Here is a 26569-nt window from a genome sequence, read left to right on the forward strand (position 1 = left end):
CAATTTTTTTTTTTTTTTTACCAAAAATATGTAGAAGAATACGTATCGGCCCAAACTGAGGAAAAAAATTTTTTTAATAATTCTTTGGGGATATTTATTATAGCAAAAAGTAAAAAATAATGCGTTTTTTTTTCAAAATTGTCGCTATTTTTTTGTTTATAGCGGAAAAAATAAAAACCGCAGAGGTGATCAAATATCACCAAAAGAAAGCTCTGTTTGTGGGGAAAAAAAGGACGTCAATTTTGTTTGGGAACCACATCGCACGACCGCGCAATTGTCAATTAAAACGACGCAGTGCCGAATCGCAAAAAGTGGTTAAGTATTACATTGTGTACCTATTGCATCATCACCCATCACATTGTGTTGCTGAATGAAACCCAAAGTGAGTTGATCAGAAATTGCATATTCTATTCTATGCTCCTTTCCATTCCCTCCTCCAACCTCTCTATGATGACAGTTGATAATAGACAAAGATCTGAACATAACTGCATACCTCCCAACCTTCTGAGATGACAGAAAGAGGGACAGCAACCTCACTTTGTGCTTCCCTACTTTCTGATACCTACCTATCGGGTCTCTGCTCTTTTCTATCTTATTCCTACTACTTTTTCTTTCTGGTCTTTCCCATCTCCTTTTTCTACCCATTCCCTGATTATGGAGGCTATCAGAGTGCTCTCTCTTAACGCTAAAGAACTTAATGTCCCTGAAAAAAGGCGAATGCTCTTACAGGACTTACATTGTCTTAAAACAAATCTCACTGTTGTGCAAGAGACCTATTTCAGAGACGACAAATTGCCCCTACTCAAGAACAGATTCTTCCCGATGGCATATCATTCTACCAATTTGACAGCTAAGTCATGGGGCGTGTCTGTTCTTATATCGAGTAACGTGCCATGGACGTGTCTAGATACTGTGACTGATTCTGAAGGATGTTTTTTGTTTCTAAAAGGCATGATTGGCGGCATCAAAGTCACCTTGGCAAATTTCTATGTCCCCAATAGTCATCAGGACCTCTTTATTGACAGAAATCTGGACTAACGCCTCAAGTTTACAGTCGTCAACTGATTCTAGGTGGAGACTTTAACGTCCCCTTGATCCCCTCCGAGGACACCTCCTTTGGGTTTTCCTCGGTTCCACCTGGCTCCCGCAAACTTATCACACAATCCTTGCACAAGGCCGAATTGGTGGATGTTTGGCACCTTTTACATCCCGCTGAGAAAGACTATACTTTCTACTCTCTGCCTCACAAATTATACTCCACGAATAGACTATTATCTAATCCCTCACAATCAATTGGAGCAGTTTGAGATTCCTCTATAGGCTACATTACATAGTCGGACCATGCTACGGTGCTCTTGTCCTACGTACTTGTAGACGCCCTTACATCCAAAACTAGGAGTTGGAGGCTCAATGAGACCCTCTTACAAGATAAGGAGATGCTGTCCAATGTCACTGGAGAACTAGAGTTTTATTTCCAAACTAATAATACATCAGAATGCGACCCCAATATTTTATGGGAGGCGCACAAAGCAGTTATCCACGGAGTGCTTATTAAACATGGGTCGAGAATCAAAAAAAAAAGTACCATACAGTTGACTTCTCTTTTCAACGACTTGCTGGCATTAGAGTCTTGTCACAAACATACTCCGTTACCTTCTTTAGAGAAGTAACTTCTAACACTACATAAACAAATTACAGATTTGTTACAGTTCAAGGCTACGGCAGCAATGCAGATATGTCGGAAAATCTCCTATGAATCTGTAAATAAATGCGGTAAAATGCTGGCCAGGTTCCTTAGGGAACAGAAATGACGACCTATATACCGCACATCACATTACTGACCGGACAAAAGATCACTCTACCCAAACACATCGCACACAAATTTAAGGGATTCTAAGAATCCCTGTATAATTTACAAAGCGGGACCCCCTCCCAGGAGCGTATAGCAGATTTTTTATCTTTCTCCCACATGCCTCAATTATCTACTGCCGTTGGTGAAGCGATGGAAGACCCCATCACACTCGATGAACTTCAAGGAGCCGTAAAGGCAACTAAACTAGGGAAAGCACCAGGTCCGGATGGTCTTACCATACAATATTACAACACCCTACTGTCCTCTCTTGGTCAATTAATGGTCAAACTGTTCAACGCTTTGGGGTCAGATACATCTTTTCCTAGGGCAACCCCCCAAGCCCACATCTCAGTGATCCCTAAAGAGGGCAAAGATCCCACATCTTGTGGGAGTTATAGGCCAATTTCCTTACTCAATATCAGTCTTAAATTATTCACAAAGGTCTTGGGGACCAGAATTCAGCAGAATCTACCACATTTGATTCATCTGGACCAAGTAGGCTTCATACCATCCCTTTAAGCCAGAGACAATACGATCAAAGTTCTTAATCTACTGCACATAGCCGACACAATCCACACTCCGTGTGACGCCGAAAAAGCCTTTGACAGGGTGAACTGGCAATTCACGATTTCGGTTTTACGTTATGCAGGTTTTGGGCATACCATGCTGAATTGGATCTCCACGATCTACTCTGATCCTTGGGTCAGAGCTAAAGGTGTTCTGTCAGAACCCTTCAAGATCACAAATAGGACACGACAGGGTTGCCCCCTGTCACCTCTCCTCTTTGCCCTGTCACTGGAACCTTTCCTATGCACAATACGCCTAAACCCGGATGTTATGGGAATAGATGTTGGAGGTACCCAGCAGAACGTATCGGCATACGCAGATGACATGCTGTTTTCTCTTACAATTCCTTCAATCTCGCTACTGAACCTCCTTCATGAATTTGAGATATACGGGGCCCTATCAAATGTGAAGATCAATTTTACCAAGTCCGAAGCGATGGGGTGGGTTTACATCAGCCCCTCCCTTCACAACTCCAAGCATGTTTTAAATTAAAATGGAAGAAATCCACACTGAAATATCTAGGAACATTTATCCCCCCTAAATTATCACAACTCTTTGACCTGACTGTCCCTCCACTCTTGAAAAAAGTCCTGCTAAACAAATGGCATGCTGGACTACATTCATGGTTTGGCCGATGCAATATCCTCAAAATGAGTATCCTTCCCAAATTCCTCTACCTCTTACAAGCTTTACTAATTTATATCCCTTCTAATTATTTCAAACAAATACAGGCATTATTTTCTGACTTCATATGGGCACACAAACGACCACGCCTAAACAGACAACAGCTCTCTTTACCCAAACAGTATGGAGGGTTGGCAGTACCAGACATACGTAAATATTACCAGGCAATACATCTGGGTAGACTGGACTGGAATTGCCACCAAGTTATGATCCCAATTGGAACAAGCCCAAAGTGACATATCTCTCTGTACAGCACCCTGGTGTTATCAATCACTGTCAAAAACTGTGAAAAGTCACCCCCTGATTGGCCAGACTGTATGACTCTGCTCACTCCTTTTCACCCAAGCCTCTTTCTTCCATACATTCACCACTTTTCCCAATACTAGGGAACCCACTCTTTACACCGGGATATCAAGACGCACCCTTTCAAACTTTAATAAACTCTGGTTGCTTTCAAGCCTCTCACTTCCTAATTGCTAGGCAGTCGCCATCGATTTCTGATCTTACGAACCCTACTGGCTCCTTTCTGCTAGACTTTTGGAGAGCTCTCCAACTTAGTAACTTTTCAAATCCTTACCACCCCTGGGGGAATTTTTGTTAACCTCTTACCACTTTGGAGGAATATTGCTCAGATGAGGGCACTATGCCACACTATCGACCATTTACCAACTGTTGATTATACCCCCAGAGAATCATCAACCACAATTCATCAGTAGATGGGAGAAAGACCTATGCCGCACATTCAGCTTGCATTACAAACAACATATCCTTTAGGATTTACATACAAATCCTCCATCTGCACAGGAATACAAGAAACTAATTTTAAAATTCTAACCAGGTGGTACAACACACCTGCAAAGTTGCACAGAGTTTTTCCCTCGACCTCAGATCATTGTTGGAGATGCCAGAAGGAACAGGGAATACTTCTCCATATCTTTTGGAATTGCCCTAAGCTTGAACAATTGTGGAAAGAAGTTTGCCTCATTGCCCAAAAATTTACAGAGCGTCCATTCTCTGATGACCCAGCTTTCTTTCTTTTTCACGCCTCCAATATTCCAGGGAAAATCTAAAAAAAAAAAAAATCGGTCATTCGCCATCTTTTTGATGCTGCCAAAGCATGCGTTCCCCTCTGGTGGAAATCTACACAGCCTCCGACCATTGGTCTCTGGCTCAAGAAAGTGGAGGAAACAATTAAAATGGAAGATCTTATCCTCTCGGCACGTCACCATGAGCGCTACTCCAAAACATGGACATTATGGAACATGACGTACCCGTGGGTGACATATGTAATCCGGTGGTACTGACTACATGATTCATATGTTACATCTGCGTTGTGTGAGTTCATCTTTCCATTTCCCCTTCATTCCCTGCCGGTCCCCTTATCCCTGTCCTTACCCTTTCTCCCATCCCCCCTTCTCCTCCACTTTTCTTCCCCTTCCCTTCCCACGTTCTCTATATCTCCTCTAGCTTATTCTTCTCTTTCAACTTCTCTATTCCTTTCTTTCTAACCGTTTTTATACGGTTCCACGCTAACTTTTCTGGTACTGGAAAATTGGAAAATGATCTAGGCAGGTTCCATAGACTCATCCTGTTTAGCAATTTATTCCCCGGCTGTATCCGATCTTAACCTCGAGAAGGTATGCTGTCACGCTTCATATGTCCTATGGCCAGGGATACGTGAAGCAATAGGGGTATTAGGTATTGTAAGGGGTTCACTCCAAGTGTAGAACTTTAATGACATTGCCACTCGCTGTTTCTTCTTTTAAGGGTTTTCTTTGCCCATTATTTATTAAAAGAAAGTTCAACAAACACAGGTTTCCCTCGTTTGAATTTTCAGCATTCCTTCTCCTTCAACATAAACGACATTCAGCCCTTTTGGCTCTCACTTGCAGCACTGCTGCTCTGGCCTTACACTCCAGGCCCTTGTCTGTTCACCGACCAACTTGTTGCACACAGCTAGCAGCCTCTTTCTGCACTGGCTCCCACATGGAGCCCTCCTGGGCCAGACTTCCTGTCTGCCGGGATGGAGCTCAGAACCATGATCAGGTTGTTACTAAAAACCCAGCACACACCTGACCAATTAGTATGCTGGCTGTTCTCTAAAACAGGACCCAGGACTGGAGATTCTATCCCACCTGGATCTCTAAGAAATCCCTGGGCTTCAGGTCCCAAGGTGGACTTTTCTAAGAAATGAGGAAACTGAAAAGCCAGTTTCCTCCCAAATTTGCTAATTCCCTGGAGACCCTCAACCTGCCGGGTTGAGAATCCTGCAGCATTACCCTGGTGGGGTACTACACTCCCCCACATATCACATATCCCCCCCCCCCCGTTTGGGCCCAGGAGGGGGCGGAACACACCAATACAACTTTCTCATTTTAGCCCCTCTGTGCCATCTATCACCTGCAAGGATTCAATCCTGTCTGACTTCATTTTCAAAGGGTAATGCTACTCCCCATACCATGAGGTCACTTCCCCTGTGTCCCCCTGCTACTCTTACTTGGGCCTTACGAACACATCCAAAGCAGATACATTGCACATATCACTTTTGTTTAAACTAAACTGTGGCAATACATTTTTAACCACTTGCTGCCTGCCCACCGTCATATGACGGCGGGACGGTGCAGCTTTTATCCTGGGCCGCCGTCATATGACGTGACAGCCTTCCAGGCCCCCCAGGGGGCGCTCGCGTGCCCGCCACCTCACCCGGGACCCGGTACGCGTGCCTGCTGGGTCCCGATGTTCGCCGGGTAACCGCGATTGCCCGGTAACTGAGCAGGACCGTGGATCTGTGTGTGTAAACACACAGATCCACGTCCTGTTAGATGGGAGGAGACCGATGGTGTGTTCCTTGTACAGAGGAACACCGATCAGTCTCCTCCCCTTGTGAGTCCCCTCCCCCCACAGTTAGAATCACTCCTTAGGAACATAATTAACCCCTACAGCGCCCCCTCCTGGTTAACCCCTTCATTGACAGTCACATTTATACAGTAATCAATGCATTTTTATAGCACGGATCGTTGTATAAATGTGAATGGTCCCAAAAATGTGTCAAAAGTGTCCAATGTGTCCACCGCAATGTCGCAGTCACGATAAAAATCGCAGATCGCCGCCATTACTAGTAAAAAAAAATAAATAAAAATAAAAATGCTATAAATCTATCCCCTTATATTGTAGACGCTATAACTTTTGCGCAAACCAATAAATATACGCTTATTGCTATATTTTTTACCAAAAATATGTAGAAGAACACGTATCGGCCTAAACTGAGGAAAAAATTTGTTTTTTAAAAAAAAAAAATGTGGATATTTATTATAGCAAAAAGTAAAAAAATATTGTGTTTTTTTTTAAACTTGTCACTTTTGTTTTGTTTATAGCCCAAGAAATAAAAACCGCAGGGGTGATCAAATACCACCAAAAGAAAGCTCTATTAGTGGGAAAAAAATGATAAAAATTTCATTTGGGTACAGTGTTGCATAACTGCGCAATTGTTATTCAAAGTGCGACAGCGCTAAAAGCTGAAAATTGGCTTGGGCAGGAAGGGGGTGAAAATGCCCTGTATGGAAGTGGTTAAACACAGCAGGCTGCAATACCACAACTTCACCACCTTGCTTGGGTAGTGCTTCAGTAAACGCATGAACACTTTCATACCTGTCATTGCCAGACTGCATCAACCCATTTCCACCATGAGTATTTTTAAACATTTCAGTATTTAACATTTTGTTATTACCAGGTTCTTATCCCTCAGAGCGGCACGATAGTTGTCCCGGGCAACCTCCGGCTCCAAAACACAGAGCTCCCTGGGGGTTTCTAGGGACACCTCTGTGGCCTTCGTCTCAGTTGCTAGGGGAGATAGCATATCCTTAACCCCATTCAGAGCAATGTTTTTATCTCTAGTGAGTTGCACTAGCCCATCTGTCTGCCGGGGTGGAGCTCAGAACCATGGTCAGGTTGTTACCAAAAGCCCAGCACACACCTGACCAATTCGTATTAGTAAGAAATTCCCAGGCTCCAGGTCCCAAAGTGGACTTTTCTAAGAAATGAGGAAAATGAAAAGCCATTTTCCTCCCAAATACACAAATCCCCTGGAGCCCCTCAACCTGCCGGGTTGAGAATCCTGCATCATTACCCTAGTGGGGTAGCACACTCTCACAGTATGATTAATGTCTTTTATTTTATTCTGTGTCTTTACTTCTGATATGACATTGTTTTGTGCTGTTCAATGTGCTATGTTAATAAAAATACCGATCGCTGTAATCCCGCTGGCATTGGAACAGTGCGCTGTCAATCGCAATGCCGGTCGGCGGGACATTACGGCGATTGGTATTTCACATACAATACCTGTTACAGCCCAAGATCCCAGTTGTGTCATCCGGATGATTTCTGATAACGATTCCGCTCTGCACAGAGATGGCGGGCAGCAGAGGTGGGGGTGGAGTGGTGGTGATGACTGGCAGGGAGCAGAGGAGGAGGAGAGAGGAGAAGGAGGACACCTCCTCCATGGGCGGCACAGACTGGGGGCTGATCAGCAGGTAACTACAGAGGAACTACAGAGCTCAGAAAAACATGGATAGCATAGTTGGTGAAGGTAGGAGATCAGCAACAAGGACATGGAAAAACATTTTTTCCCTGAGTTCTGCTTTAAAGACACCATGGGCCACAGCTTCATGTCTGCTCCCACAGTTACTGCTGCCATACCATGCTCCAACAAGCCCACTCTCCACCCCAGCCTCCCACAGCCAACTTGAAAAACACACCACACATCCATAATCACCTTCTAGCTGTTTATCAGAAAGCCATTGGTCACGTATGCATGTTCAGTAAACACTCTGTGCCTACCATGGACAGCTAGAGCAAGGGGACAGAGAATGGATACTGGGAGGTACATCATTCTATGTCATGCCTTAGCTGTGGGAGAGGGGGCCCTTGCCTTGGGTGCTGGACTATCCCATTCTGGTTTTGGCTCGTACCTTACTCCCTAAAATCATTCTGCCTCCATGCATCCCTGACTGACAAACTAAGTGGTCGATCCCGCAATACGTCCATTGGCGATGATCTGCTATTGCCAAGCAGCCGTTGTAGCGGTCTGGGGTTTTGAAATCACCAGCTTTTCTGTTCCTTATTTCTGCAGGGATTCCTGGGATGGATCAGAGCAATTCTCTGTGCTGTCACTTACCAATCAGAATTGCTCTCATCCATCCGAGGAGCCCCACGGAAAGATGGGGAGAAGAGCGGGATTTCAAATCCTTGGTCTATTACACTGGCTGTGTAAGCAGGGGTTAGTACCCCTTTTAGTGAGGTCCCTCCTTTGGGGAGAACTTATGGGTGGAGTACTGTACCCCTATATAATCTGATGTTGGAGGAGTCTTGGGCAGAGGAGTTAATGAAGGGTTGCCACCTTTTCTTCGAGCCAAACCCAAACACTTCGGCGGGGGCTTGGCATTTTTTTTGTAGCATTGTTTTGCTTGAGTCTATCTAGCAAGGTTACTCTGTGGTATAAGCAAGGAAGCTGAGATTTCTGCAGTGTGTAAATTGTGCTTTTACTATACAAAGATGCTGTACATACAAAACTATTACAATCTTAGGAATACAATACAAGACTGACAGATCTCTATAACAAGCAAAATGCCTATCAAATGAACAGCCTATAGTCTATATCAGTACAAATACACTTAAAAGTTACTTATCTTCTGTTACTGTATGTTCCTGATCTCCATTGGCAACAATGCTTCTTGGACACCAGGCAGTGTTCTTGTATCATGAGTGGCGGCTTCTGATCTTCAAAGCATGATGGCGTGTTTGTGTGTCTCTACTCACCCCCTTTTATGTGTCAGGTTTGCCATAGCTACCAAACAACAGAAAACATGCCTGTTTACTGTAGCTGTAGAAACAATGGACTGTTGAAAACTGCATCTACGTACCCATTGTCTAATCAGGCCAACACCTGACAGTAATCTAACAGTCATTCTTTCAGTTTGAGAGCTGAAAGGACCTCAGACAACTAAATCTTGTTCTTGTGTACTGTATCAATAGAGACAATAGCCTGTTGAAAACTGTAACAATACAATACAACAATGATATTTACCCCCATTGTATAAAACAGCATTTGTTTGAGAAATCTACTCAAGAAAAAAACTGACAATATCTCTATGACCAACCACTATTGTGTAATGTTCCCATGTATTGTAAGTCTGATTAATAAAAAAAAATCATATTGTAATAAACGCAACACATTCCACCCTAGATTTTTTTTCTCAGACTATACACAAAATCTCTTCATTACTAAACTCATTCTAAACATTAATTTTCCTTGAATGCAACATCTCCCATTTCTGTCACTGAGAAGGTGTTTCAGTCTTTAACTAAAAAAAGTTCATTAGGAAGTCCATTCTAAAGTTCTTTAGAAATAAGTCCAGGCTTGTAATACATCAAAGGCCTTGCTCTCCACAGCTCTTGCGATCTTCCGTTATTCTTTTCATCATGTAACCACTTTTCTCTGGTCTTCCTATGGATCAAATCGGATACAGCCTGTGGAGTGGAAAACAAAGCAGATTATCTGTTCCTTCTAATAATACATAAACAGTAGATCCAGGCCCTTCAGCTAAAATCTCTCCTAAATGGCTTCTTGCTTGGATATCTGACTAACACTTTGCCCCCTGCCTGTACCCACTTCTGACCCTCCCAAAGAACATCAATAGGGAGGAGAGGAAATATACTGATATTTCCCAGATGATCACTGCTGTTTATTTTGGAAGGTTTGCTGTTATGTAGCCTCACTTTCCACTCTTGCTGGGAAGTATCCACTAACCAGTCAGAGTCCCAGCCACTGTCTTGAAGCTCATCTGTCAATGCAAATGTAACTTCAACCCTTCCTGCCAGATTCCCTCTCATTCCTAGATAGGCTTCAGCTTCAGATACGTCACTCTTGGTTTCTATGTCATGGGAAGCAGTAACATGGTATCTGTTAAGTCCTGTTCTTTCAGGAACCTTACATAAATACTGAACTCTGCACTCCAGCTGTGGAATCTGTGCCCCAGCCCCTACCATCCTCTCATATGGTGTGCTTTTGGCTATTGGCCTAGAATTTAACAACATGACTGCCTGTGTGAGGACCCGATCCCACCCCTTAGTGTATGTGTGGGTGTAAGTTTGCATATCTGGTCCTTCAATAGCCCGTTGTATCTTTCAATCAAACCAGCTGCCTGTGGATGGTATGGGATGTGGCACAACCAGTACACTCCAGAATCTTTGGCCCACTGCTTTACTGTTGATCCGGTGAAGTATGAGCCGTTATCACTTTGGACTTGTTTGGGACAACCATAAGCAACGACAAGTTTCTGGAGCAGTTGAAGTGTTGCGGCTTGATCTGCACATTTGCAGGAATGAACAAGCATAAGTCCTGAATAGGTGTCCACTGCAGTGCAACAATATCTCAGTCCATTGTTTCCCCGGGGAAGGGGACCGATGAAGTCAATCTGCCAGATCTCTGCAGGCCTCTCACCCCTCTTAATCGACCCGGTGGAGTACTTTTGCAATGGCCATTGTCGCACTTCTCTACACACTGTACAGTTCCCTATAACAGTCTTTATCATGTCCATGGATATAGGCAATCCTCTCTGCTGTGACCATTCATATGTTGCTTTCTGCCCCAAATGTCCAGATTGCTTGTGGGCAGAGTTGGCCAAGTTCATCAAGACAGGATCAATTGGCACAACTGCCTTCACTTTGGCGATTTCATCTGCAACTCTGTTATAGTTCTCAAATTCTGGGACTAGGGGCACATGTGCATCAACATGCCCCACTTTTATGGTGCGGGAGTGAGCTTCCTTCCAGATGTAGTCCCAGACTTCCTTGCCTCCCCACACCACCTTTCCATGAATCATCCATTCATTGGACTTCCATGTGGGCATCCAAGTTGTCAGTCCTTTAAAAACCGCCCAGCTGTCAGTGTAGATAGTGACATGGGAAGAAGGATCATCCTGAAGAGTCATCACCACCGCTTTCAACTCTGCATACTGACTGGACACTCCAATTCCGGTCTCCTGCAGGACTGTGTCTGTACTTGGGTTGTAGGCTGCTGCTGTCCATTTACATCCAGACGAGGTGACTATGGCTGAACCATCAGTCAACCACGCTGACTCCTTCGTTTCTTCTGACAGAGACTCAAAGGGTGGAGCATCTTGAATGGGGGATGACTGCAGCACAGGGATTTCTTCTTCTGGCCGGGTGCTGGTAAAAGTGAGAAGCCCTGCCAACTGTTTTGAAATGTCTCTAACATCCCCAGCTGCAATACCCCCTCTTTCTTGAAGGTACCACTTCCACTTCATCAGTGTCTGATTCTGGGCTACAGCTGCCTTAGTAGTCAGTCCATTATCTCTCACCCATCCTGCTATTGGCAATGCAGTATGAATGGTGACTCTGTCCTTTCCTGTAATGGTCTCTACATGTTGAAGTGCTGTGTAGGCCCCAAACAGGTACTTCTCTAGGGGCGTGTATCTCTTCTGTGCCCCTGTCAGTTGTTTGGACCAAAATCCAATGGGTATTGCTCTCAGTCCTTTCTTTTCATTTGGCTGCCATAGACCCCAAGATATGGTACCATTCTGCTCCACATCTAGCTGAAATGGTACTCCTTGTCTCACAGGTCCTAATCCCTGATGCTGCAAAATAGCTTCTTTAGCAGCCAGGAATGCAGTCCGCTGCTCTGAACCCCATGAGAACTCAGTCTTTTTTCTGGTGACATTATATATAGGCCTCAGAATCAGTCCAAGATGTGGGATGAACGATCTCCAGAACCCCACAACTCCAATGAACTTCTGTGCCTCCTCTTTGGTAGTAGGGGGCGATAGAGCCTGGATAGTTTGCACAACTGTCTCTGGAATTTTCCTCTGCGGCCCAGTCCACATCATTCCCAGTAATTTCACTTCTGTGGCAGGTCCTTGGACTTTGTTTTTGTCGATAGCCCACCCTCTGTTCTCCATGTGATTTATCAGCAGGTGCAGTGCTTCAGTTACATCTTCCTTTGTTCCAGAGATCATGATGTCATCAATGTAGTGGAACACAGCGACTTTCAAACTCAGGGTACTTAAATCTCGGGCAATCAGTCCATGACAAATTGTTGGAGAATGAACATAGTCTTCAAGAAGCATGGTGAAAGTGTACTGGCGGCCGTCCCACACTATAGCAAACTGGTCTTGACACTCTGGATCTATCAAAATCGAAAAGAAAGCATTAGCCAGGTCTATCACAGCATGATATTCTCCTGCATTTTTAGCAATTTTCTCAACAATTGAGATCATATCTGGTACAGCTGACTTCAATGGAGGTGCCACTTTGTTTAGACCTTTGTAATCCACAGTCATTCTATATGTCCCATATGTTTTTTTTACTGGGAACACCGGAGACGAGAAAGGACTTACAGCAGGTCTAAGGATCCCTACTCTCAACAGTTCATAAATATTCTCCCCAATTTCTTTGTGGCCTCCAGGAAGTCTGTACTGCTTGAGACAGACTGGCTTCTCTGGTGGAGGAATGTAGACAGGGGTCCATTTCGCATGACCTCTGACCACAGCCTTCACCGCCCTTACCAGATATGCTTTATCAGGATACCCGAATGTGAATGTACCTCTTTCAGTCTGAATTGACTGACCTTGAAGTACATCCATCCCAAGAATATTTTCGGGTAACTCTGATACCAAAACATTTGTCATAAATCCTGATCCCTTGCCAATTTCACCCGTATCCTAACTGCTGGTGTAGTTTGCCCTCCCAAACCTTCTACATAAATCAATTCTCCTTTGTGATGGGAAGGATTTTCTTGCAAAAGTGTAACTTCAGCTCCGCTATCAACTAAAGCCATTAAATGTGTAGGAGAAGATGACTTCCCCACCATACAGTGACAGGTGCATATGGGCGTCGGTCTCCTGCTGTCACTGCCCTCACGGCTATTACAGGAGACTCACCTTCCCTTCATAAAGGATAAGGAACCTCCCAATCCCCTTTTCTGATTCTCTCCAATTCCTCCCCAGGATAAAGGGATTTGGGTTTGGGTTCATGTTCAGTTTTGGGAATTGATTTGGGGCTAACAGGAGGGGTCTGTTCTGTTTCCTCTAAGTCTAGGCTGATGTTATCTTCACTAGGAGTAGTGTTTCTAACCCTGACAGTTTTCCCTACTAAATGTTTCCACCTCTTCAGCATTTCTGCAGTAGAAATCCCATCTATCTCATCTAGGTACTCCTGCCTTTAATAGGTCCACCCACATTTGTTTCCTAGAAATAACTAGCCTGGTTTTCTCTTCACCTCCTGTCTTCTCTACCCCATTCCCTTTCTTCTCTGTTCTTTTCTGCTTGTATTATTCCTGTTTGGCCTTGACCTTATCTACTGCCCTGACAGGTTTTGTTTTAATCTCCTCTAGCTCCCCCAACTGGCTTAAAAGGGTTGTGGCTTCATGAATCTTGCTATTTAATCCCAGGCCGCCCAACATGGAGCCCTGAGAATAAATGGTGCAGACTTCATCAGTTTAGAGTGCAGAGCAGACGTAAAGGGTTCCATATCTGGACCCATCCATGCTGGAAACGTATTTAATCCAGTTATACAACCCATCTCACGTAACCTGGAAATACCCTCTTCTATTGATCTCCATGAGTAGGTATTTTCCAGGTCAGTAGGACTAGCGTATACTCGGACTATACCATCTCTCACGAGGTCTAACAGTGAAAAATTCACGCTAAACTCTCAGGCTTTTCGTATTGCCTGACACAATTGTGGATCATGGGTTAACACTCATGGATCACTGCTTCCTTACCTGACAAAACAACACTGTCCGCCCCTTCATCCCATAAGCGTAGGAGCCAGGTCAATAGGGGCTCCCCAGACCTTTGTTTGTATTGTTTTGCCAGCTCATTATTATTATTATTATTATTATAGAGATTTATATAGCGCCAACAGTTTACGCAGCGCTTTATAATGTATAAGGGGGGACAACACAATTACAGTACAGTTCAATACAAAAGGTACAGGAGGGCCCTGCTCATAGAGCTTACATTCTAAAGGGAGGGGGTGGTGGTACAAAAGGTAATAGCTGCAAAGAATGATTTGATGGGGGTGGCTCAGGGACAGTTATGTGGGTGTGGGATAGGCTTCCCTGAATAAATGAGTTTTCAGGGATCTCCTAAAGGTGGACAGGGTAGGGGCTGATTGGACATACTGGGGCAGGGAATTCCAGAGGATGGGAGAGGCTCTGGAGAAGTCCTGAAGGCGAGCATGGGAGGAGGTAACAAGGGAGCTAAAGAGCAGGAGGTCCTGGGAGGAGCGGAGGGGGCGATTTGGGCGATATCTGCAGATGAGGTTGGTGATGTAGATGGGGGCGATGTTGTGAATGGCCTTGTATGTTATGGTTAGCATTTTGAATTTTACACAGTGGGGTAGGGGAAGCCAGTGAAGGGATTGGCAGAGAGGAGCAGCAGTCACGGATTGATTAGTGAGATGAGCTCATGGAGTTCAGTTTGTGTAAACTCCCATACTTCTTCAAATTCAACATCTCTGGGGTTGCGATAATGTACCTCCCCATCTGCCATATCCTCTCTATCATGTTGCCGTTTCCTATGCTTAGTAATGAGAGGTCTGGCATACTTTTTCTTTCGCACTAGCAGATCATCATGCGAAATATCAAACTCTATCTCCTCAACCTCACTATCATTTGAGGAGAGCACATCCTCACAATCCCAATTTTGGGATGTGACAATGACATGTACCCTGGCTTTACTAACAGGTTTATGGCCCTTCCTTTTTCTTAAGGCATTAATTGATTTGGTCATGAGGGCTGCAAACCACCCGACTAGCAGTTGAACGCACACACTCTGAAGCAACTGCTAGCTGGTCTTTTAATACCTTAACTTCTGCCTCTGCCTTCTCCCTTCTCTGTGATTCAGTGTAAATAGCATTAAGGAAATACCAGCCCACTGTGGACACTGTCCTCTTCTCTTTTTTACTTAAATCCAACCCCTTAAGGCTAAAATCTACAAAATGATCTGAGACTTTATCACCCCAAGTCAGCTTCAAGGGAGAAGCATACTTCACAAATTCTTTAGCAAGAGGCTTCCACTCATTGTCTCCGGCCCAGATAGGTAAGCTGCACACTTCCTTCTGGCCACCAGAACCCTCTAAAGCCTTGCTTTTCCTAAACAGCTTACGCAGCATTTTACCTAGCACAAGCTACACAACACACTACAGAAAAACAGGCCTGTTTCAATTGAACTATAGCACAAACCACGGCACGAGCCCCCAAATGTTTTGCTTGTGTCTATCTAGCAAGGTTACTCTGTGGTATAAGGAAGGAAGCTGAGATTTCTGCAGTGTGTAAATTGTGCTTTTACTATACAAAGATGCTGTACATACAAAACTATTACAATCTTAGGAATACAATACAAGACTGACAGATCTCTATAACAAGCAAAATGCCTATCAAATTGTAGCGCTGGTAGATTTACAATCTACCACAGATTAGGTAAATTTAGTAAATTGTGTGCTAAGAAGGTTAAAAGTTTGCCTCTGTTCCAGCTTGGCTGACGTTGTGTGTGCTTCCGTGCTGACCGGTGGGTGTCGCTGTTACCACTGGTCAGTGTTGGAAAGGCAACGTGTCAAAGTGTATAGATGCTCCTCTGTCTCGGAGACAAACTCGGTGGAGGTGGTCCTCCGAGTTGCATTCTGGGAAGAGGGTATTTATGGGACAGACGCCATGTTCTAGGGTTTTTTTACAGCCACCTGCTGGCCCTCCTGGCCGACAGGTATGCGTTAAGGAGCTACCTCGTGGTCCTCCGATCGGGAGGCCCACAATGCTACGGCACAGGGGTGGGTCCAGAGGCTTGTCTGGGGCCTACCACCATGGCAGAGGAATGGTCCTGAGCTGTCGGTCCTGTGTGACGAAGCTGGACAGCCGAGGAGATCCCAGGGGAGGACACGTCTTGGAGAGATCACGCAGCGTGCTGGTCTATAGAGGGGCCTGGTGACTCGGCTGGAGGACGTATCCAAAAGAAGTAGCCATACAGCATAGTGTTGCTGGTTTGGCTTAAAGGTTCAGGCACTGTGACTGACTGTTCACTGCAGAGAATCTGATACATCCTGTGGCAGAGGATTGTGCAGATTTACCCCCCCAAAACTAGTCTGTGGCAGAGACTTTAGATTCGTGCTGCGTACTGGCTGCTAGACCGGTGAGAGAGGCCTATCCAGACGAGCAAAGAGTGTGTCCCATGAGGGGAGCGCATTCCACATAATTATCTGAATTCTACCGGGACATTTGTTGCTAAGATTTTGCAAGAAGATATTTGAGTCTCTCCTGAGAGTTTCCTTTTCCGCCTCTTTCCTGCTATTTCCTAAAGTTTGTCTGTTCAGTAAAGCATTGAAAACGTACTCCAGTGTTGGTGCGTGTGTCGTCCAGAAGTAAACTCAACGGAACCCCTAGACCGGTGCCGGTGAAACAGAGGGAAGCAAAGTGAAGGTAACAGACCCACTTAAACCAGCAGCTCCACCGTGAGTTAGTGCTACAAAATGAACAGCCTATAGTCTATATCAGCGCAAATACACTTAAAAGTTACTTATCTTCTGTTACTGTATGTTTGTGATCTCCATTGGCAACGGTGCTTCTTGGACACCAGGCAGTGTTCTTGTATCATGAGTGGTGGCTTCTGATCTTCAAAGCATGATGGTGTGTGTGTGTGTGTCTGTGTGTGTGTGTGTGTGTGTATGTGTCCCTACTCACCCCCTTTTATGTGTCAGGCTGTTTGCCATAGCTACCAAACAACAGAAAACATGCCTGTTTACTGTAGCTGTAGAAACAATGGACTGTTGAAAACTGCATCTACGTACCCATTGTCTAATCAGGCCAACACCTGACAGTAATCTAACAGTCATTCTTTCAGTTTGAGAGCTGAAAGCACCTCAAACAACTAAATCTCGTTCTTGTGTACTGTATCAATAGAGACAATAGCCTGTTGAAAACTGTAACAATACAATACAATGATATTTACCCCCACTGTATAAAACAGCATTTGTTTGAGAAATCTACTCAAGACAAAAACTGACAATATCTCTATGACCAACCACTATTGTGTAATGTTATGTCCCATGTATCGTAAGTCTGATTAATAAAAAAAAAAATCATATTGTAACAAACGCAACACAAGCATAAACTATGAGATTGTAAAATACCTGGGACACCTCTGTTTGCCCTAGGGGAGTAGTAATGCGGCATGCGCAGCGGTGAACAGTGGGTGTAGCCAATTGCATATAGTGCAGGTGTGTGTAATGTGCAATATAGTGTATATAGTGCAGGCGTGTGTAATGTACAATATAGTGTATATAGTGCAGGTGTGTGTAATGTACAATATAGTGTATATGTAGTGTGTAATGTACAATATAGTGTATATAGTGCAGGTGTATGTAATGTACAATATAGTGTGTATAGTGCAGGTGTGTGTAATGTACAATAGAGTGTGTAATTTACAATATAGTGTATATAGTGCAGGTGTGTGTAATGTACAATATAGTGTATATAGTGCAGGCATGTGTAATGTACAATATAGTGTATATAGTGCAGGTGTGTATAATGTACAATATAGTGTATATGTAGTGTATATAGTGCAGGCTTGTGTAATGTACAATATAGTGTATATAGTGCAGGCGTGTGTAATGTACAATTTAGTGTATATGTAGTGTGTAATGTTTGGTGGGGAGCCTCCCAGTTTAATTTTGGGGGGTGGGGGGAGGTCTCCTGATGTAGTAATGTCATGTTGTAATGTCCAAGTACGTCCCATGTGCAGCTTCCTGGCTGATGAATGCAAATGTTCCTCCAGTATTTTTTGATAACATACTGCATTCATCTTGCCATCAATTTTGACCTAATTTTCTGTGCCTTTGTAGCTCACACATCCCCTAAACATCAGCGATCCACCTCAGTGTTTCACATTAGGAATGGTGTACCTTTCATCAGAGGCCTTGTTGACTCCTCTCCAAATGTAGTGTTTATGGTTGTGGCCAAAAAGCTAAATTTTGGTCTCATCACTCCAAATGACTTTGTGCCAGAAGGTTTGAGGCTTGTCTCTTGTTTCTGTGTGTCGCATGTCCATGACGTGTCCCTCCGCAATGCTGGCTCCTGTCACAACCCCAAATATAGGATGTTCCCAGTACAGGGGGGGTCAGGAGAAGTCTCAGTCTTCCTCAGTGTGTAGAAGACCAACCAGCCCTGTGTCCCGCACTGCAGAATGTTCTAACATTCCCGCTTCTGCCCGTCCCCCCTCCACTCTTACCAAGTCACACTTCTTTGGCTCCAGCTAGAGAGCATGTTTATCCCCCAGCGGACCCCGCCATGACTGAGGACAGGTGGTGGGAGAGGCGGTTGTAAGTGAAGAGGGAGGTGAAAAGACACAAGCGGCGTCTGACTTGAATGGAGAGGTAAGGGGAGGAGACAGGGGAGGAGACAGGGGAGGAGACAAGGGAGGAGGGGGTGGGACCAACTCACAGAGGCCAGAAACAAGGAGGACACAGAGTTCGGAGGCAGTGCGGAGAAGGCGGATCTGTGCACCAGGAAGGCAGAATGTTCACAGCAGTACTGCCTGTCATTCCACGCAGTACATGACCCGCCCCCTCCACTCAGCAGCCCCATCTCACCTGTGTGAAGGGAAGGGGAGTGGTCTGCCTGTCACATACTGGTATCTGAGGTGATGGCCGCCACCCACACAGAGATGCATTGACATCGGATCTAATGTGAGAGAAAGCCCGCACTGCCCCCCTTTGAGCAGGGGCCGGGTCGCTATGGCTGTATCCCTTCACGCTGCCCACTTGTCACTGCCGGCTGCTGCCCCTCTGTAAATGCCGCCTGGGACCATGGGCCCATTGGGTCCCATGGTAGGGCCGGCCCTGTACCCCAGTTCTTAATACCGTGTATTGCTCCCTTTAACATGAATGACAGCTTGAAGTCTTTTGTGGTATTTGTGGATGAGGCTCTTTATCTTCTCAGATGGTAAAGCTGCCCATTCCTCTTGGCAAAAAGCCTCCAGTTCCTGTAAATTCTTGGGCTGTCTTGCATGAACTGCACGTTTGAAATCTCCCCAGAGTGTCTCAATGATATTGAGGTCAGGAGACTGAGATGGCCACTCGAGAACCTTCACTTTATTCTGCTGTAACCAATGACAGGTCAACTTAGCCTTGTGTTTTGGATCATTGTCATGTTGTAATGTCCAAGTAAGTCCCATGTGCAGCTTCCTGGCTGATGAATGAAAATGTAGCTCACACATCCTCAAAACATCAGCGATCCACCTCCGTGTTTCACAGTAGGAATGGTGTACCTTTCATCAGAGGCCTTGTTGACTCCTCTCCAAATGTAGCGTTTATAGTTGTGGCCAAAAAGCTCAACTTTGGTCTCATCACTCCAAATGACTTTGTGCCAGAACGTTTGAGGCTTGTCTCTGTGCTGTTTGGCGTATTGTAAGTGGGATACTTTGTGGCATTTGCGTAGTAATGGCTTTCTTCTGGCGACTCGACCATGCAGCCCGTTTTCCACTTCTTGATTAGCGTTTGAACACTGCTGATTGGCATTCTCAATTCCTTGGATATCTTTTATATTTTCCTGTTTTATACAGTTCAACTACCTTTTCCCGCACAATTCTTTCGCTTTCCCCATGACTCAGAATCCAGAAATGTCAGTGCAGCACTGGATGAAACATGCAAGGGTCTGTCAGGAGTCCAGAAAGTCATTGACCTTTGACACACACTAATTACAAGCAAACCGATCACAGGTGAGGATGGCTACCTTTAACAGCCATTCAACCCCTTTGTGTCAACTTGTGTGCATGTTATCAGGCCAAAATCACCAGGGTATAAAAACCTTTGATCAGGGTCATTTGGGTAGTTTCTGTTATCATTATGATTTAAAAAAGTAAACAGAGCTGATTGATAATAAATGGCTTCAGCCATACACTAACCATGAGTGAAAGAAAAGTTTTTGTGTTACCATTCATATTCATATTCTATTCTATAAATTCTGCCAGGGTATGTAAACTTATGAGCACAACTGTATATATATCTTGCCATATCTGTTTTAAACCAGCTACGACTAAGGCTTCTGCCTAAACGCATCAGCGCTATTGTTTTATCATCACTCTGATGTACCAATAAACTACACTTCAAGGGTCTCTGTCTTGCTGGCTCTTTCTACTGTTTATAACGTTGGCGTGTGATGGGATACAAAAGGGTCGCTGGTTCGAATCCCAACCATGACACTACACTCCAAAGACATGCTGGTAGGTTAATTGGCTTCTGTTTAAAAATCGGCCCTAGTATATGAATGTGAGTTAGGGACCTTAGTTTGTAAGCTCCTTGAGGGTAGGGACTGATGTGAATGTACAACGTATATGTAAAGCGCTGCATAAATTGCGCTATATAAGTACCTTAAATAATAATAATAAATAAAACCGGAGCCTACTCTGCTCTGGGTGAAGAGTACATAACACACAGAATGCAGGAGTGAGGAGAGCGTAACGCACAGAGCGTAAGGGTCAGAAGTGCATAACATACATAGATCAGGTGTCAAAAGTAAAAAAAGTGCCTCCCAAGCCAAGCAAAAATTCCCCCTTATTTTATTACAACCCACCATGCAACCGCCCCCTCTCCACCCCCACGCTTTAGGACAAAACAGAAAGATGAGGGGAGGGTTGTGATAGTGTGTATGGCCTCCTGGGTGTTCACCATAGACTGATCAGGTATTAGGAGGGGTTTTAAGTGCAGGGTTCTGCAGTTAGTAATGCAGAGTTCAGAGATCGGTATTAGCATAAAGTTCAGGGTTCAGTAGTAAGTAATGTAGAATTCAGAGATGAATAGTAACACAGAGTTCAGGGAACAGTAGTAAATAAGGCAGAGTGCAGAATTCAGTAGTAACTTAGAAGAACAGAAGTTGGTAGTAAGTCAAGAAGAGTTTAGAGGTCAGTTATCTTAAGACAGAGTTCAGAAGTCATAAATAATGCAGTGTGCAGAGTTCTGTAGTAACACAGAAGGCAGAGGTCAGTAGTAAGTAAGGCAGAGTACAGAGGTCTGCAGTAACACAAATGGCAGAGGTCAGTAGTATGTAACACAGAAGAAAAAGGACAAGAGTATGTAATTCAGGGTGAAAGGGTCAGTAGTAAGGAACTTAAAGGGCAGAGGTCAGTAGTAAGTAATGCAGAGTTCAGGGACCAACAGTAATCAAGGCAGAGATCAGAAGTAAGGCCCCTTTCACACTGGGGCGGTGGGGGCGTCGGCGGTACAACAGCGCTATTTTTAGCGCTGCTGTACCGTCGTTCTTGCAGCTGTATTCGGCCGCTAGCGGTGCAGTTTTAACCCCCGCTGGCGGCCGAAAAAGGGTTAAAATCCCTCGTACAGCACGGCTATAGCCGCGGTATTGCCGCGGTATAGCCGCGCTGTCCCATTGATTTCAATGGGCAGGAGCGATTTAGGAGCGGTGAATACACCGCTCCTTCACCGCTCCAAAGAAGCGGTTTGCAGGACTTTTTTCACCGTCCTGCCAGCGCACCGCTTCAGTGTGAAAGCCCTCGGGCTTTCACACTGAACAAACAGCGGAGGCTGTTTAGGGGCGGTTTGCAGGCGGTATTTTTAGCGCAATACCGCCTGCAAACCGCCTCATTGTGAAAGGGGCCTAAGTAGTACGTAGGACAGAGACTGGATAAAATATTAAGTAAAGCAAATGTCAGTAGCATTTAATACAGAGGACAGAGATCAATGATCCACACTCAGTCACAGGCAGCCCCTATGAAATTGAGTGGAAATTGTACAACAATTGAGAGCAGGAAGAGGCATTGGCACAGCCAGTGGCACTGAAAAGAAGTTAGCAGCTATGTGCACTCCAGGCAATGGATGATGGGGGTCTGGTGTGGGAAGGAGATTAGGCAGGTGAAGATAGTTGTAGAGGGGGGCACAGAACAGGAACAGCACAGTGGTCACCTCTTCACTATGAGAGGATTAGAACAAAGCTGTTTTCACTGGATGCTTGACAAGCCCAGTGTGAAGTTCACAAACACCGAACATAACTCCAAACCCTGTTAAAGTCTATGGAAGCCTAATGTTGTTTTCTTTTCTGGCCTTTGTGAGGGCTCATTTGCAAACTTTAGTTTAAAAAAATGTCATGGGTAGCTGGACATTGCCTTGGGGACAAAAAAAAAAAAAATGAAATATCATTTGGCGGGGAGAGAGTTTTTTAATTCCACTTAAAAATACACATGCTTTGGGGGTGCCTAAAACCTACATATAAAGTTTCAGAGCAGTACAGGGTACTTCTTTAAAAATGATTTTGTTTACATACAGCTTTCTGGGTATCTGCCAATAAGCGGCAGTACCACTACCACAAATCAATGATGTCCCAAGGTTGTTCATTTACATATGGAAGCTGGCCGGGATCTGTTATTTGCAATGGTAGTAGCAGCAGGTGTTGGGTAGAAGCACTGTGTTGGCAGGTCAGTATACTTGAGCAGGGGTCACTGTGATTGATTTGGATCTACATCTCTGAACAATGTCATTGATTATAGATTTACATTGGGGACATTGTTTATTTATTTATAAAACAGTAACAAGGGGAACTATGTACCCCATACTCATTCACATGGAGATGGCGGGGGGAGCTTCGCATATATCAGGGGGCCCACTCATTCTAAAGGGGTCTGAAAAAAGAACCGTAGGTAAAACAGGTAACCCATAACAGGTTCCCAAAGACTCAGATGTGTCAGACTGTCAGGAACTTACCGTAGCGAGACGGAGGTGCGTGCTCATGTGCACACGAGTTTCAGTCAAACGAGCGGGGCAGCAGTGTGTGTTTGTGCGTGTGCACGGGTCACACGCCAGATGCGCGTGCATGCATGTTAGACACTGCTTGTTGCCAATGGGCCTTTAAAAGATCAGAACCTGTACCTTCTATCTGATTACTTGTATTGACCCGGCTCTGCTGACTTACCTGATATCTCCAATCCTAACCTCGACTTGCCTTCACTCTGCTAAGAGACTTTCTACTTGATATCCTGTTGCCAACCATTGCCTATTTATCTGACCCTGCTCCAGCCTGCTGCCTTGATCTGTCTGATTACCTATGTTGACCCGGCTTGTCTGACCCTGCTCCAGCCTGCTACCTTGCTCTGCCTGATTACGTGTGTTTGACCCTGCTTGTCTCACCCTGCTCCAGCCTGCTGCTGATCCTGCACCATCCAGCTTGCCGGGTTGCTGGCCTGTATCTGCCTCTGCTATCATCTGCATCCCGGTCTTTCCTGGTGGTTCAACATCCGCCCATCCGTGCCAGCTACCACAGATCTCACAGGCACTCCTACCTCACTGCGCTCTCGAGGCCATTGTTCCAACTCCAGTGGCTCCTGACCCAGGGCTGTAAGAGAGGTCTCCTCCTACAAGTCAGGCTCTACTACGAGGTACATAAGACAGACTCAATGGCAGATGGAATCCTACCCTCCACAGGACAATCCTGCAGGGCAGTAAGCATGGAGTCCATAACATCAAGCCGATCTTTAGTCAAAGGATCATCAGAGGAGGGCTGCAAAGCAGACATCGGATCAACAGGCACTGGATTATCAGGCTGGGCAACGGGCAGAGGCACATCAGGCTGGGCGATGGGCAGATGCACATCAAGCTGGGCAACGGGCGCTGGACAACAGGCACAAGATCAACGGGTTGGGCATCAAGAACCGGATCACCAGGAACTAGATCATCAAGCTGGGCATCAGGCACCAGAACAGCAGGCAGGGCAGCAGGCATCGGAACAGGCTAGTTAGCGGGCATCGAACAGGCTGGTCAGCGGGCCCTGGAACATCAGGCTGGACAGCGAGTACTGGAACATCAGGCCAGACGGCGGGCACCGGAACATCAGGAACTGGATCATCAAGCTGGGCATTGGGCACCAGAACAGCAGGCAGGGCAGCAGACACCAGAACAGGCTGGTCAGTGGGCACCGGAACAAGCTGGTCAGCGGGCACTGGAACATTAGGCTGAACAGCAGGCACTGGAACATCAGGCTGAACAGCAGGCACTGGAACATCAGGTTGAGTATCAGGAACTGGATCATCAAGCTGGGCATCGGGCATTGGATCATCAGACTAGACAGCAGGCAGAAGCACTGGAACATCAGGCTGGACAGCAAGCACCGGAACATCAGGCTGGACAGTGGGCACTGGAACATCAGGCTGGACAGCAGGCAGAGGCACTGGAACATCAGGCTGAACAGCAGGCACCAGAACATCAGGATGAACAGCAGGCACCGGAACATAAGGATAAACAGCAGGCACCGGAACATCAGGCTAAACAGCAGCCACCAAAACATCAGGCTGAATAGCAGGCACCAGAACATAAGGCTGGGCATCAGGAACTAGATCAGGCTGGGTATCAGGAACTGGATCATCAAGCTGGGTACTGGAACATCAGGCTGGACAGCAGGCAGAGTATTAGCAAAGTCAAGGGGGTCATTAGGTTCAGGACCATCAGAGGCTAGCCTAACCATTCATAGAGGCAGGCTGGAGCAGATCGGCTGGCATAGAGGCACGCTGGAGCAGATCGGCTGGCGTGGAGGCAGGCTAGAGCAGATCGGCTGGTGTGGAGGCAGGCTGGGATAATGGTAGGCTTGTATGGGTTGGGAAAAACTTCTGTTTCTTTTTAGGTTTATCCACCAAAGTTCTGTAAGTGATTGCAGGGCTGTAAGTAGGGGGTGCAGCTGATGGAAGAGAAGAGCTGGAGCACAGTAAAAAAGAGGGAGCAGTGGCTAAGGGGGATTTTAGTGGGATTGTTGCAGGCAGCAGAGAAGAGGCAGATGGGTTAAAGGTAGGGTTGCCACCTTTTCTTCAAGCCAAACCCGAACACTTTTGCGGCACAGGGCAATTTTTTATTTTTTTTTGCAGTAAACACTATAGGATTATAAAAGACCTGGGACACATTTGGCAACCCCAAGGGGAGTAGTAATGTAGGGCACAGAGCGTGCCAGTGGGTGTGGCCAAATTGGTCTTGCTGACATCATCACCCTGTCAGGGCTGGGTTCAGCCCTTCCTTCTCAAAGCTGGCCGCTCAGCTGTTGGCTAATTGCCAGCTCCTTTCTCTCCACAGTGACTCACCTGTTGATGATATCCTGCTAGTCAGTCCTACCTACTTAAGCCATCCAGCCCAGATGATCTCTGCCTTCACCTTGGTCACATCTCTAGAGACACTCTCCTGTGTTCCTGTTAAAGATTTGCTTGGCTGACATTCCTTCTGGCTCCAGTCACTGCTTGTTGTTCTACACTCATCTCTGGCTCCCTGACGTTTTGGCTTGTCTGCCCATCCATGCCAGTTCCTGAACTCTGGCTATGTTTTGACTATGTTTACTCTGTTTACCTTTTTTATTATTATTATTAAACAAGTGTGATTTAACTGTACTTCTGTCTCAATCTGATTCATGGTTTCTGACAAACCCCACCCTTCAGTGATGCCAAACCTGCCCTCAAACAGCCACCCACAGTGGCAAAACAGATTTGTGTATGACTATCTTGGTTACTTGGGGAGCCACAGCCTGGTCTGAATAATGTGTCCGGGTTTCAGGTTGACACAAGATTCAAAACCCGAACTGTCCGGTTGAATCCTGGACAGGTGGCAACCCTAGAGTAATGGGAACAGGCCATCCCCTGATAAACAATATGTAAGTCTGCAGCCTGAGAAAGAGAACTCTTTGGAGTAGGTCAGAATAGACTATGGAAGATGCCTTATTTACCTCTCCACCTTTAAGTACCTGAAATGCACTGCTCATTCAAAGCCCAATCTCTGTGAGGTGGCAGCAAATACCTCTGTTGATAGTGAACTGGTTGGTATGTGTAACCTAAGTTTCTAACCTACACATGTTGAGGGGCACCAGGATTTCTGTCTGCTATGTAAAAGACATGTTTTTTTTTGTTTGTTTTTTCAGAATCCTGATAAGTTCAATTCTAGGTCCTGGAGTTAGGAGGTTTTGTAGAGCTTTGGATAGGATAAAACCTTCAGTCCTAGGTCCATATTATACTCGGCAGGCAGACGTCACTATTAGTCTCAGTTGTCACCAGGAAGGGCTTAAATGCTGTTCTGACACATATATGCATAGGGCTGGCATCCCTGTTCTGTGCTGGGAGTGTACTCAATTGGGCACACCAAACCCTTTGACTGCGTCGTCACTGATAGTTCACAGTCACTGTTTATGATCGGGAGCCAGTAGGATGGGCTCCCAATCATGTGACCACTGCAACATCCAATCACAGTGATTACATGACCAGAAAACCTGCAGCATTAGGAAAAAAAAAAAGGCCAGCTCCTGGCAGCGAGGAGTTAAAGACACAAACCATGGGAAAAAGTGCATGTATTGCAGAGATTCACTGCATATTTTATTTTTCCCAGACTTCCATTTTAAAACTAAACCAAATACGATACATACAGTAATATTGC

Source organism: Aquarana catesbeiana, linkage group LG03, assembly GCF_042186555.1.
Source record: "Aquarana catesbeiana isolate 2022-GZ linkage group LG03, ASM4218655v1, whole genome shotgun sequence".
NCBI classification, from domain to species: Eukaryota; Metazoa; Chordata; class Amphibia; order Anura; family Ranidae; genus Aquarana; species Aquarana catesbeiana.